General features: G+C 44.8%; 1 protein-coding gene and 1 non-coding gene across 2 annotated transcripts in view; both read left to right on the plus strand.

Annotated features, from left to right (window-relative positions):
• Positions 1 to 12,905, plus strand: part of LOC126215193 (unconventional myosin-Ib) — an 890,664-nt gene that overhangs the window by 176,746 nt on the left and 701,013 nt on the right. The window lies entirely within an intron of this gene.
• Positions 1,219 to 1,291, plus strand: Trnaa-cgc (transfer RNA alanine (anticodon CGC)). The gene has a single exon. It is a non-coding gene; the product is annotated as a tRNA-Ala (tRNA).

The raw sequence follows: 12,905 nt of genomic DNA on the forward strand, positions 1-12,905 counted from the left end.
TTTCTGCCGACCGCTGTGGCCGAGCGCTTCTAGGCGCTTCAGTCCGGAATCGCGCTGCTGCTACGGTCGCAAGTTCGAATCCTGCCACGGGCGTGGATGTGTGCGATGTCCTTAGGTTAGTTAGGCTTAAGTAGTTCTAAGTCTAGCAGACTGATGACCTTCAGAAGTTCAGTCCCATAGTGCTCAGAGCCATTTGAACCATTTTTTGAGCCAAATGAGAGCTCATTGGAGGGCAGGGTGGAGGTCTGTTGTATTTTCCGATGGAAGCTGTTTCTACCTCGGCGCCAGTGACGGCCGTGTGTAGGTTAGAAGGAGGCCAATTGAGGACCTGCATCCAACCTGTCTCCGTGTTAGACACACGGGATCTACACCTGGGGTTGTAAATACAGGGTGTTTCAAAAATGACCGGTATATTTGAAACGGCAATAAAAACTAAACGAGCAGCGATAGAAATACACCGTTTGTTGCAATATGCTTGGGACAACAGTACATTTTCAGGCGGACAAACTTTCGAAATTACAGTAGTTACAATTTTCAACAAGAAATGGCGCTGCAAGTGATGTGAAAGATATAGAAGACAACGCAGTCTGTGGGTGCGCCATTCTGTACGTCGTCTTTCTGCTGTAAGCGTGTGCTGTTCACAACGTGCAAGTGTGCTGTAGACAACATGGTTTATTCCTTAGAACAGAGGATTTTTCTGGTGTTGGAATTCCACCGCCTAGAACACAGTGTTGTTGCAACAAGACGAAGTTTTCAACGGAGGTTTAATGTAACCAAAGGACCGAAAAGCGATACAATAAAGGATCTGTTTGAAAAATTTCAACGGACTGGGAACGTGACGGATGAACGTGCTGGAAAGGTAGGGCGACCGCGTACGGCAACCACAGAGGGCAACGCGCAGCTAGTGCAGCAGGTGATCCAACAGCGGCCTCGGGTTTCCGTTCGCCGTGTTGCAGCTGCGGTCCAAATGACGCCAACGTCCACGTATCGTCTCGTGCGCCAGAGTTTACATCTCTATCCATACAAAATTCAAACGCGGCAACCCCTCAGCGCCGCTACCATTGCTGCACGAGAGACATTCGCTAACGATATAGTGCACAGGATTGATGACGGCGATATGCATGTGGGCAGCATTTGGTTTACTGACGAAGCTTATTTTTACCTGGACGGCTTCGTCAATAAACAGAACTGGCGCATTTATACCAGAATATTTTACGGAGCGAGGTGGCGCAGTGGTTAGCACACTGGACTCGCATTCCGGAGGACGACGGTTCAATCCCGTCTCCGGCCATCCTGATTTAGGTTTTCCGTGATTTCCCTAAATCGCTTCAGGCAAATGTCGGGATGGTTCCCTTGAAAGGGCACGGCCGATTTCCTTCCCCTTCCTTCCCTCACCCGAGCTTCTGCTCCGTCTCTAATGACCTCGTTGTCGACGGGACGTTAAACACTAATCTCCTCCTCCTCCTCAGAATATTTTAACGTTACAATAGATCTGAAGATGGCGATAAGAATAGGAGTTGCCGGTGTTGTTCACGAGCGGGTCGCTCGCGGCTCGTCCGAACCTTTGCTGCGCTTCAGGAATCAAATGGTCGTAAAAATCGTCGTCTCATAAAAGGTCCAAGATATCGAAACGACGATTTTTGGAAATGACAGCGCGTAGAGAGGACTATTTTATCATATGATTAACACTCGATACGGTTTTGTAAACGAATGAGCAGAGTGAAAACAAGACTCGCCATAACTTAAACCGTGAGGTTTTGGTTCAAATGGTTCAAATGGCTCTGAGCACTATGGGACTCAACTGCTGTGGTCATAAGTCTCCTAGAACTTAGAACTACTTAAACCTAACTAACCTAAGGACAGCACACAACACCCAGCCATCACGAGGCAGAGAAAATCCCTGACCCCGCCGGGAATCGAACCCGGGAACCCGGGCGTGGGAAGCGAGAACGCTACCGCACGACCACGAGATGCGGGCCCGTGAGGTTTTGTCCAAATTTTCGTAGCCAAACAAAGGGAGAGAAACAGGTAAACTGTGTATCAAAGTGACCAGCATGAGGTCTGGTTTGGCGTGAAAATATTTAACTGCTTGAAAGTAATCAGGGTAATTAACGAGAACTTAATTAATAAGCTGAGGAAAAATTGAAATATTTCACGAAAAGCTGCTGCAAATTAAATGTCAAACATTTAATCTGCTCATTTTGCACATAAAAAGATACATTGGTGCGGTATTTAAATGTCAAAAAGGCTTCCTTCGAATCAAGCACGTTAGGAAGGCAAATGAGGACTCAGTAAGATCATGCTTTCTGAATAAAACTTGAAATTAAAAAATGAAAGAAATCAGTCAAATATTTTATGAAATGATTTGTGCAAAAGAAGTAAGTAGATCAGAGAAACGTTCTACGTGCCTTTTAATGAATCTCGAAATCATGAACAGAAAATGAGGTGCACCAAACGTTTCCCTTATATTTTTAATTTCATACTTTTAGACAAATCATTACACAAAACGTTTGACTTTCTTTTCAAAAAATTTTTAAGCTTTACTTTTACAGACTATTTAGAGAAATTCAAACGCTTGGCCTTAACATTGACTGCTGATGAATTACGTTTGCAACATCATATATCTGTAAAATTTCCTTTTCATTGTAATTTATTAGGAGTTAAACGTGTGATATACTGGGATAGGTGTGAAGATCAAGTTCTTTGGAAATACCTTAAAAATATACTTCGCGATGAAATGTAAACAGTGTGCACAAAACTTAGTATACAGAATTGTAACTGAGTCAGTAAAAATATAAGAACGGCCCAGAATCGAACCCAGGACCTGTTTCCAAAACGAAATCCCAACCTCTTAACGTTACCCCTACATCACGCATTGATTTCGTCTTAGGAGATCAGTCTGTGTAGTTATGTTTGTATTTAGCGTATTTGGTCATGTAGTAGTCATTCTTCTTCTGTTAGAAGTTGTTGATCATGCAAAAAAACATTTGTATTTAATTTATTGCTGAGATAGTGGAATACTCCTCTGCTCATTCACGAGTAATCGAAGAATTTGTCTGGTGATCTTTGTAGTTGATGATATTTATGAAATTCTCCATGGAGATTCCTCCCTTTGTAAATTTCATGCACAGCATTCATTTTCGCTTTATTTTCTTAAGTAAACCTAATTCTGTAGCCTTACTCTCCAGCTACAGTATTCTACAGGTTAGGGGCGCCGTATTATAGAAACAGCTGGTTGGCTCTAAGCAGCCGTCTTGTAGCGCGACATGGTTGCTCGCACGTAAGACACCCAAGGTTTTCGCCCGATTTTGCTGCTTGTCGTTGGAGTGTCGCGTATCCAGAAGTCGCGCGCTGTCGCTCTCTTCTCTCGCTCACGTAGGACACAGCCTTACTTCGTGACGCTCACATTCTGCCAGCAGCAGGCGATACGCCTGCTAGTTAGACAGCCAGCTACACCGCATCTCCTATCTAACTCAGCGCCACCTGTCTGTCAAAGCTGCGCGCATCTAGCCGCGCCCGTCTTTCATTCTCTCCGCGCCAAACTCAGCATTTCTTCTTTTAAAATATGTAAAATTATATCAATAACTTTTTTAGTTTACTGCGAATATTACTTTTTGAAGCACTGTAAACATTTTCTTTGTTTGATTACAAAGTGTGGGGATAATATGGAAAATGTTCTCAAACATAATTTTGAACGGCGAATGTGCAGTATATATACGAGATTTGGAAGGCTTCGTAATACCAAACGCTGACTGGAAGTATCTTGCACGATGAGGGGCCCTGTAGTCTGCAGGTTGACAGAAACTGTTCCGTCAATGGCGGCGCGTCTATTTGGTAAAACATCCACACCCCGCCTCCGTACGACTCATCGCCTGCCCCGGGTGGGTCTTGAACCCGTCCTAGAGAGAGGAGGCGTGTTTCAGCCCGAATTAATGGAGCGCTCTGTTAGTTCAGAGACAGGTCTCCGTGCCGGCGCTGACGTACGGCGGGGTAGGAGGTCCACAAAACCTCAGGCGTGGTGGGGATGTTTTGGACTTTGCGAGAGCAATAAGGAATCAACTTTTACACTAGTGTGGCCAGTGCAGCGGGCTGTGTTATCTTGAGAAACTGCAACTCTATTGGAATTTTCGTAAGAATCCTTAGATACATCTTCAGAACTGATATTTTCGTGTTTACTAGTGAAGGACTGCGTTACTGTTATTACGCAAGCGGGCGCACGACGTACTTGTAGGGATGTAAAGAACAGCTGTTTTATGTTACTAAGGCAACCATGTATGAGCAAAATCGCAGTTTAATCTTAGCTTCATCAAACAACGAACGGAGAGCTTCTGTAAATTTTGGAAGGTAGGAGAAGAGGTACTGGCAGAAGTAAAGCTGTGAGGACGGGGCGTGAGTCGTGCTTGGGTAGCTCAGTGCCGGCACGGTAGCTCAGCCTGCTCGGTCAGAGGGTTAGCTGCCCTCAGTAATAAAAAAAAAATGGAGTTAATCGATGAACAACGAACTTAAACGGATGTCTTACGATGTCCGCCGCGAGCAGATACAACGAACAAAAGCGAACAAAATGAGATTAAAAAAAAAGAGTTGGTAGAGCACTTGCAAAAAAATAAACCTACATTATATGAGCTAAATCACTGTTTAATTAAACAGCAATAAAGTACCCAGTATCATTCTGCAAATATCCCCCAGGACATGGCTAAGCCATGTCTCTGCAATATCCTTTCTTCCAGGAGTGATAGTTCTGCAAGGTTTGCAGAAGAGCTTCTGTGAACTTTGGAAGGTAGGAGACGAGATACTGGCAGAATTGAAGCTGTGAGGATGGATCGTGAGTCGAGCTTGGGTAGCTCAGTTGGTAGAGCACTTGCCTGCGAAAAGCAAAGATCCCCGAGTTCGAGTCTCGGTCCGGCACACAGTTTTAATCTGCCAGGAAGTTTCATATCAGCGCACACTCCGCTGCAGAGTGAAAATCTCATTGTGGAAATGAAAAAAAAACCTACATTATATGAGTTAAATCACTGTTTAATTAAAAAGTAATAAAGTACCCAGTATCATTCTGGAAACATCCCCCAGGCTGTGACTAAGCCATATCTCTGCAATATCCTTTCTTCCAGGAGTGCTAGTTCTGCAAGGCTCGCAGAAGAGCTTCTGTGAAGTTTGGAAGGTAGGAGACGAGGTACTGGCGCAATTAAAGCTGTGAGCACGGGGCGTGTGTCGTGCATGCGTAGCTCAGATGGTAGAGCACTTGCCCGCGTGAGGCAAAGATCCCGAGTTCGAGTCTCGGTTCGGCACACAGTTTTAATCTGCCAGCTAGTGTCAGTAATAAAGTAAACTTTCATTACATCAGATTGTTGGTGCGTACGTGACTCCATAGTAATGACCCATTCGAAGCGGTAAACACCGCAGCTGCAACAGGTCCCAGCCACCAGCTTATTCGACTGCTAATTATCTCGTGACAGCTGCCCAATTGTGGGATTGTGCTTGTGGTTCGGAACCTAGGTCATTTTCTTGCAGGTATCGCAATTTTTTCTCATCCAGTTCGTTGCCCGGGTCAGAATGTATGGCATGAGAGCAGCCATGCCTAGCGTTCTATGAGATACACAGAGACTTATATCTCACTAAAGATATTATGAGTGCTGTTATCCTGTTAGTTTGGTCGCGGTATGTGATAGTGGCTGAGTGAGGTAGGCAAAATCCGCGAAATATGAAGCAATAAATACTGTTACGTAGTACTAAACAGTGTACGCTGAAGCGCCAAAGAAACTGGTATGGGCACGCGTATTCAAATACAGGCGCTGTGGCCGGCAACGCCTGTGTAAGAGAACAGGTTTCACGCGCAGTTGTTAGATCGGTTACTGATGCTACAATGGCAGCTTATTAAGATTTAAGTGAGTTGGAACGTGTTGTTATAGTAGGCGCACGAGTGATGCGACACAGCCGGCCGCGGTGGTCTCGCGGTTCTAGGCGCTCAGTCCGGAACCGTGGGACTGCTACGGTCGCAGGTTCGAATCCTGCCTCGGGCATGGATGTGTGTGATGTCCTTAGGTTAGTTAGGTTTAAGTAGTTCTAAGTTCTAGGGGACTTATGACCACAGCAGTTGAGTCCCATAGTGCTCAGAGCCATTTGAACCATTTTTGATGCGACACAGCATCTCCGAGGTAGCGATGAAGTGGGGATTTTCCTGTACGACCATTTCATGAGTATACCGTGAATATCAGGAATCCGGCGAAACATCAAATCTCCGACGTCGCCGCGGCCGTAAAAAGATCCTGCAAGAACGTGACCAACGACCACTAAAGAGAACCGTTCAACGTGACAGATGTGCCACCTTCGGCAAACTGCTGCAGATTTCAATTCTGGGTTCAACAAGTGTGAGCGTTCGAACCATTCAGCGAAACACCATCGATATGCGCTTTCGGAGCCGAAGGTTCACTCGTGTATCCTTGATGACCGCTCGACACAAAACTTTACGCCTCGCCTGGGCCCGGCAACACCGACATTGGGCTGTTGACGACTGTAAACATGTTGCCTGGTCGGACGAGTCTTGTTTAAAATTGTATCGAGCGGATTGACGTGTACGGATATGGAGACAAGCTTATGAATCGATGGATGCTGCATGTCAGCAGGGGATTGTTCAAGCTGGTGGAGGCTCTGTAATGGTGTGGGGCGTGTGCAGTTGGAGTGATATTGGACCTCTGATACGTCTAGATACGACTCTGACAGGTGACACGTACGTAAGGATCCTGCCTCATCACCTGCATCCGTTAATGTCCATTGCGCGTTCCGACTTGAGGAATTCCAGCAGGACAATGTGACACTCCACGCGTCCTTAATTGCTGCAGAGTGGCTCCAGGAACACTCTTCTAAGTTTAAACACTTCCGCTGGCCAACAAACTCTCCAGACATGAACATTGTTGAAGCATATCCAGGATGCCTTGCAACGCGCTGTTCAGAAGAGATCTCCGGCCGCCTCGTACACTTACAGATTTATGGACAGCCCTGTAGGATTCATGGTGTCAGTTCCCTCTAGCACTACTTCAGACGTCGTGTTGCTGTACTTCCGCATAGTCAAGGGGGCTCTACACTGTATTAGGGAGTTGTACCAGTTTCTTTGGCTCTTCAGTGTATATGACTTACGAACATTACCATATATGTAAAAGTGTTTTTGTTGTTTCACTCACGATGCTATGTAGTGGTGATAGAGTCTTCAAAGTGTTTCATCAATACTGTGGTGGATCGTAGAGAGTGACTGTGGTTGGCAGATACCTCAGCGTACTGCGCCATGCAGAGCACTTAGTTCTCTTGTTGTTGTTGTTGTTGTTGTTGTGGTCTTCAGTCCTGAGACTGGTTTGATGCAGCTCTCCATGCTACTCTATCCTGTGCAAGCTTCTTCATCTCCCAGTACCTACTGCAACCTACATCCTTCTGAATCTGCTTAGTGTATTGATCTCTTGGTCTCCCTCTACGATTTTTACCCTCCACGCTGCCCTCCAATACTAAATTGGTGATCCCTTGATGCCTGAGAACATGTCCTACCAACCGATCCCTTCTTCTGGTCAAGCTGTGCCACAAACTCCTCTTCTCCCCAATCCTATTCAGTACCTCCTCATTAGTTACGTGATCTACCCACCTTATCTTCAGCATTCTTCTATAGCACCACATTTCGAAAGGTTCTATTCTCTTCTTGTCCAAACTGGTTATCGTCCATGTTTCACTTCCATACATGGCTACACTCCATACAAATACTTTCAGAAACGACTTCCTGACACTTAAATCTATACTCGATGTTAACAAATTTCTAGGCCGGCCGAAGTGTCCGTGCGGTTAAAGGCGCTGCAGTCTGGAACCGCAGGACCGCTACGGTCGCAGGTTCGAATCCTGCCTCGGGCATGGATGTTTGTGATGTCCTTAGGTTAGTTAGGTTTAACTAGTTCTAAGTTCTAGGGGACTAATGACCTCAGCAGTTGAGTCCCATAGTGCTCAGAGCCATTTTGTTAACAAATTTCTCTTCTTCAGAAACGATTTCCTTGCCATTGCCAGTCTACATTTTATATCCTCTCTACTTCGACCATCATCAGTTATTTTACTCCCTAAATAGCAAAACTCCTTTACTACTTTAAGTGTCTCATTTCCTAATCTAATCCCCTCAGCTTCACCCGATTTAATTTGACTACATTCCATTATCCTCGTTTTGCTTTTGTTGATGTACATCTTATATCCTCCTTGCAAGACACTGTCCATTCCATTCAGTTCTCTTAGAAAAGGCTATATTCTCTACGACTTGAACTTTACCGTATTAGTTAATATACTCGCTTATACAAGTCTCATCCTGTTCTCTCCGTACTGGCATTAACGTTACGTTACGCAGACACATTTAACCGTAGTTAACACCGCAGGGTAAAAGTCAACTTAGTAATACTATTTAAATTAAGCTCGAAAGGCACGAACTTTTCATTGCATACACGCAATATATTGTTTTCACAATACTTGCTTACAGACTATATTTGCAGTTACTGACGCCGGCTGCTGTGGCCGAGCGGTTCTAGGCGCTTCAGTCTGGAACCGCGCGACTGCTACGGTCGCAGGTTCGAATCCTGCTTCGGGCATGGATGTGTGTGATGTCCTAGGGGACTGATGACCTCAGATGTTAAGACCCACAGTGCTCAGAGCCTTTGCAGTTATTGACGAAAAGGCACTAAATCATGAAGAGGATTATACGTACGAAGAATAAGCGAAATGCTTATCCGAAATCACTGTAGAGAACCGTTCTATTAGTCATTTGTTAGTTACGAGTGGTTTTATCTTGTAGTCTATCTGGATTTTTTTTTCCCTTGTGTCTCTGCTGATTGTCGGCAAAGTGTAACTAATGAAAATGCTCTGGGACATTAAAAACTGATCTATTTGATATTACACGTCGTTATGAAATTCTGAATGTTCGCCCCCGACAGCTGAGTGGTCAGCGCGACGAAATGTCGATCCTAATGGCCCGGGTTCGACTCCCGGCTGGGTCGGAGACTTTCTGCGCTCAGGGACTGGGTGTTATGTTGTCGTAATCAACATCATTTCATCCCCATCGACGCGCAAGTCGCCGAAGTTGCGTCAAATCGAAAGACTTGTACCCGGCGAACGGTCTACCCGAAGGGAGGCCCTAGTCACACGACATTTACATTTAAGTCTGAATGACGAAACGGTGCAAGCAGCGTATGATGTCGGACTAACGAAACAATAAACACGTTTTCACATGTGCGGTAAATTCGTAAATCACTGAGTATGTAGCTTTTCCGAAGAGTATTTGTTGCTCCGTATTTCGCCGGCCGATGTGGCGGAGCGGTTCTAGGCGCTACAGTCTGGAACCGCGCGACCACTACGGTCGCAGGTTCGAATCCTGCCTCGGGCATGGATGTGTGTGATGTCCTTAGGTTAGTTAGGTTTAAATAGTTCTAAGTTCTAGGGCACTGATGACCTCAGATGTTAAGTCCCATAGTGCTCAGAGCCATTTGAACCATTTTATCTCCGTATTTCGCGAACTTTTGTTCGCCACACTTAACCACTGCCGCGCACCAAGGCAAAAGTCCCTTACAAACAGCGTGAGACCAAGCGATATGTACCAACACAACCACGAGTCGATCATGCAGAAAAGTCAGTCACTAAAAAAAAAAAAAAATAAAAAATAAATAAAAAGGCAGCATACGGCCTACCAAAACCGTTGTTTCCCATTCCTGGTAGATGGCGCTGTAATCGACAAATATCAACTGTGACTGTTGTTGCATTTAAGACACGAAGCATTTGATTCTACATTTCATTTACGATCTAAATGTAAGCCTTTGTATTCTAAAGGTACATACTGATCTTCTACATCTACATTTATACTCCGCAAGCCACATTTAATTGCAGCTGCCATTACCTCCTTTTCCTGTTCCAGTCGCGTATGGTTCGCGGGAAGAACGACTGCCGAAAAGCCTCCGTGCGCGCGCGAATCTCTCTACTTTTACGTTAGTGATCTCCTCAGGAGGTATAAGTAGGGGGAAGCAATATACTCGGTACCTCATCCAGAAACGCACCCTCTCGAAACCTGGCGAGCAAGCTACACCGCGATGCAGAGCGCCTCTCTTGCAGAGTCTGCCACTTGAGTTTATTAAACATCTCCGTAACGCTATCACGGTTACCAAATAACCCTGTGACGAAACGCGCCGCTCTTCTTTGGATCTTCTCTATCTCCTCCGTCAACCCGATCTGGTACGGATCCCACACTGATGAACAATACTCAAGTATAGGTCGAACGAGTGTTTTGTAAGCCACCTCCTTTGTTGATGGACTACATTTTCTAAGGACTCTTCCAATGAATCTCAACCTGACAACTGCCTTACCAACAATTAATTTTATATGATCATTCCACTTCAAATCGTTTCATACGCATACTCCCAGTTATTTTACAGAAGTAACTGCTACCAGTGTTTGTTCCGCTATCATATAATCATACAATAAAGGATCCTTCTTTCTATGTATTCACAATACATTACATTTGTCTATGTTAAGGGACAGTTGCCACTCCCTGCACCAAGTGCCTATCCGCTGCAGATCTCCCTGCATTTCGCTGCAATTTTCTAATGCTGCAACTTCTCTGTATACTACAGCATCATCCGCGAAAATCCGCATGGAACTTCCGACACAATCTACTAGCTCAGACGTTACTTGAGTGTGTTGTAACTGTGTACAACGCAAATAATATGGCTAGACATTTCTGGCAAATAAGCTACTTGTATGGTAACGTAGTTTTGTGTTTCCTACGGGGCTGACTGTGACAAGTGCCCAAACCACCTGAATGGTTCACTTCGGTCGCCTCCATTGAACCCCGCCAACAGGGTGTGCATTTCCATCCAATCGCTGTAAATCTCACGCTGGCCACTACGCGGAATACAAATCACAACCAAGTTAAAATGCCCATGAGGTGATGATGACAGGTTCATCTGTCATGAATACTCAACGAAATCAAGCACTCCAATGGTGAGCGGCAAAGGCGCTCACCGATATTAAGCATCCCAATGGGAACAGATTACTATTGCATCAAAGATCTTGTTCTTGGATCACGTTAAACGTCGATTTTAACCAGACATTGAAATCGCAAACCATATTACACTCTACAGTCCAATTTGCAACGGTCAAGTTGGTATGTACAGGGCGACTCCAGACCCACCTTCGCTGAGCACTGGGGCTCAGTTCGAAGCGGGGCTCAAGACTGGAGACAGCTCTACCCCAGCCCATGAGATTCCAGGCCGAAGACGTTTGTAGCACCTTATTTATATGGTATACAACGTGTAAAAGTAAATGTCATTATTTGATATTTTAGTACGACAAAGTGCACCAAAAACGACGCACTCCTCATTCATGGTCACTGTGCCGTAGCACTGAAAAGCCATGGTTCCAGAGCAGTCACGTTATAGCACTGAAAGCATCAAACAGGAGGCCTTTGACTACTAATATGTAGTTTCCCGTAATTTTATTATAACAAATCTTAACTAAAAGTTTCGTTTTCGACGGTTCCTCAATTTGCTGATAGTTTGAAAAAGCTTATATTCATACCACATACGATGTTGTTGTTGTTGTGGTCTTCAGTCCAGAGACTGGTTTGATGCAGCTCTCCATGCTACTCTATTCTGTGCAAGATTCTTCATCTCCCAGTACCTACTGCAACCTACATCCTTCTGAATCTGCTTAGTGTATGCATCTCTTGGTCTCCCTCTACGATTTTTACCCTCCACGCTGCCCTCCAATACTACATTGGTGATCCCTTGATGCCGCAGAATACGTCTTACCAACTGATCCCTTCTTCTGGTCAAGTTGTGCCACAAATTCCTCTTCTCCCCAATTCTCTTCAGTACCTCCTCATCAGTTATTTTGCTCCCCAAATAGCAAAACTCCTTTACTACTTTAAGTGTCTCATTTCCTAATCCAATTCCCTCAGCATCACCCGATCTAATTCGACCACATTCCATTATCCTCGTTCTGCTTTTGTTCGTGTTCATCTCATATCCTCCTTTCAAGACACTGTCCATTCCGATCAACTGCTGTTCCAGGTCCTTAGCTGTCTCTGACAGAACTACAATGTCAACGGCGAACCTCAAAGTTTTTGCTTCTTCTCCATGGATTTTAATTCCTACTGCGAATTTTTCTTTTGTTTCCTTTACTCCTTGCTCAGTATACAGATTGAATAGCATCGGGGATAGGCTACAACTCTGTTTCACTCCCTTCCCAACCACTGCTTCCCTTTCATGCCCCTCGACTCTCATAACTGCCATCTGGTTTCTGTACAAATTGTAAATAGCCTTTCGCTCCGTGTATTTTACCCCTGTCACCTTCAGATTTTGAAAGAGAGTATTCCAGTCAACATTGTCAAAAACTTTCTCTAAGTCTACAAATGCTAGAAAAGTAGGTTTGCCTTTCCTTAATCTATCTTCTAAGGTAATTCGTAGGGTCAGTATTGCCTCACGTGTTCCAACATTTCAGGGGAATCCAAACTGATCTTCCCCGAGGTCGGCTTCTACCAGTTTCTCCATTCCTCTGTAAAGAATAAGTGTTCGTATTTTGCAGCCGTGACTTATAAAACTGATAGTTCGGTAATTTTCACATCTATCAACACATGCTTTCTTTGGGATTGGAATTTTTATATTCTTCCTGAAGTCTGAGGGTATTTCGCCTGTCTCATACATCTTGCTCACCAAATGGTAGAGTTTTGTCAGGGCTGGCTCTCCCAAGGCTATCAGTAGTTCTAATGGAATGTTGTCTACTCCCGGGCCCTTGTTTCGACTTAGGTCCTTCAGTGCTATGTCAAACTCTTCAAACAGTATCATATCTCCCATTTCATGTTCATCTACATCCTCTTCCATTTCCATAATATTGTCCTCAAGTACATC

Source organism: Schistocerca nitens, chromosome 12, assembly GCF_023898315.1.
Source record: "Schistocerca nitens isolate TAMUIC-IGC-003100 chromosome 12, iqSchNite1.1, whole genome shotgun sequence".
NCBI classification, from domain to species: Eukaryota; Metazoa; Arthropoda; class Insecta; order Orthoptera; family Acrididae; genus Schistocerca; species Schistocerca nitens.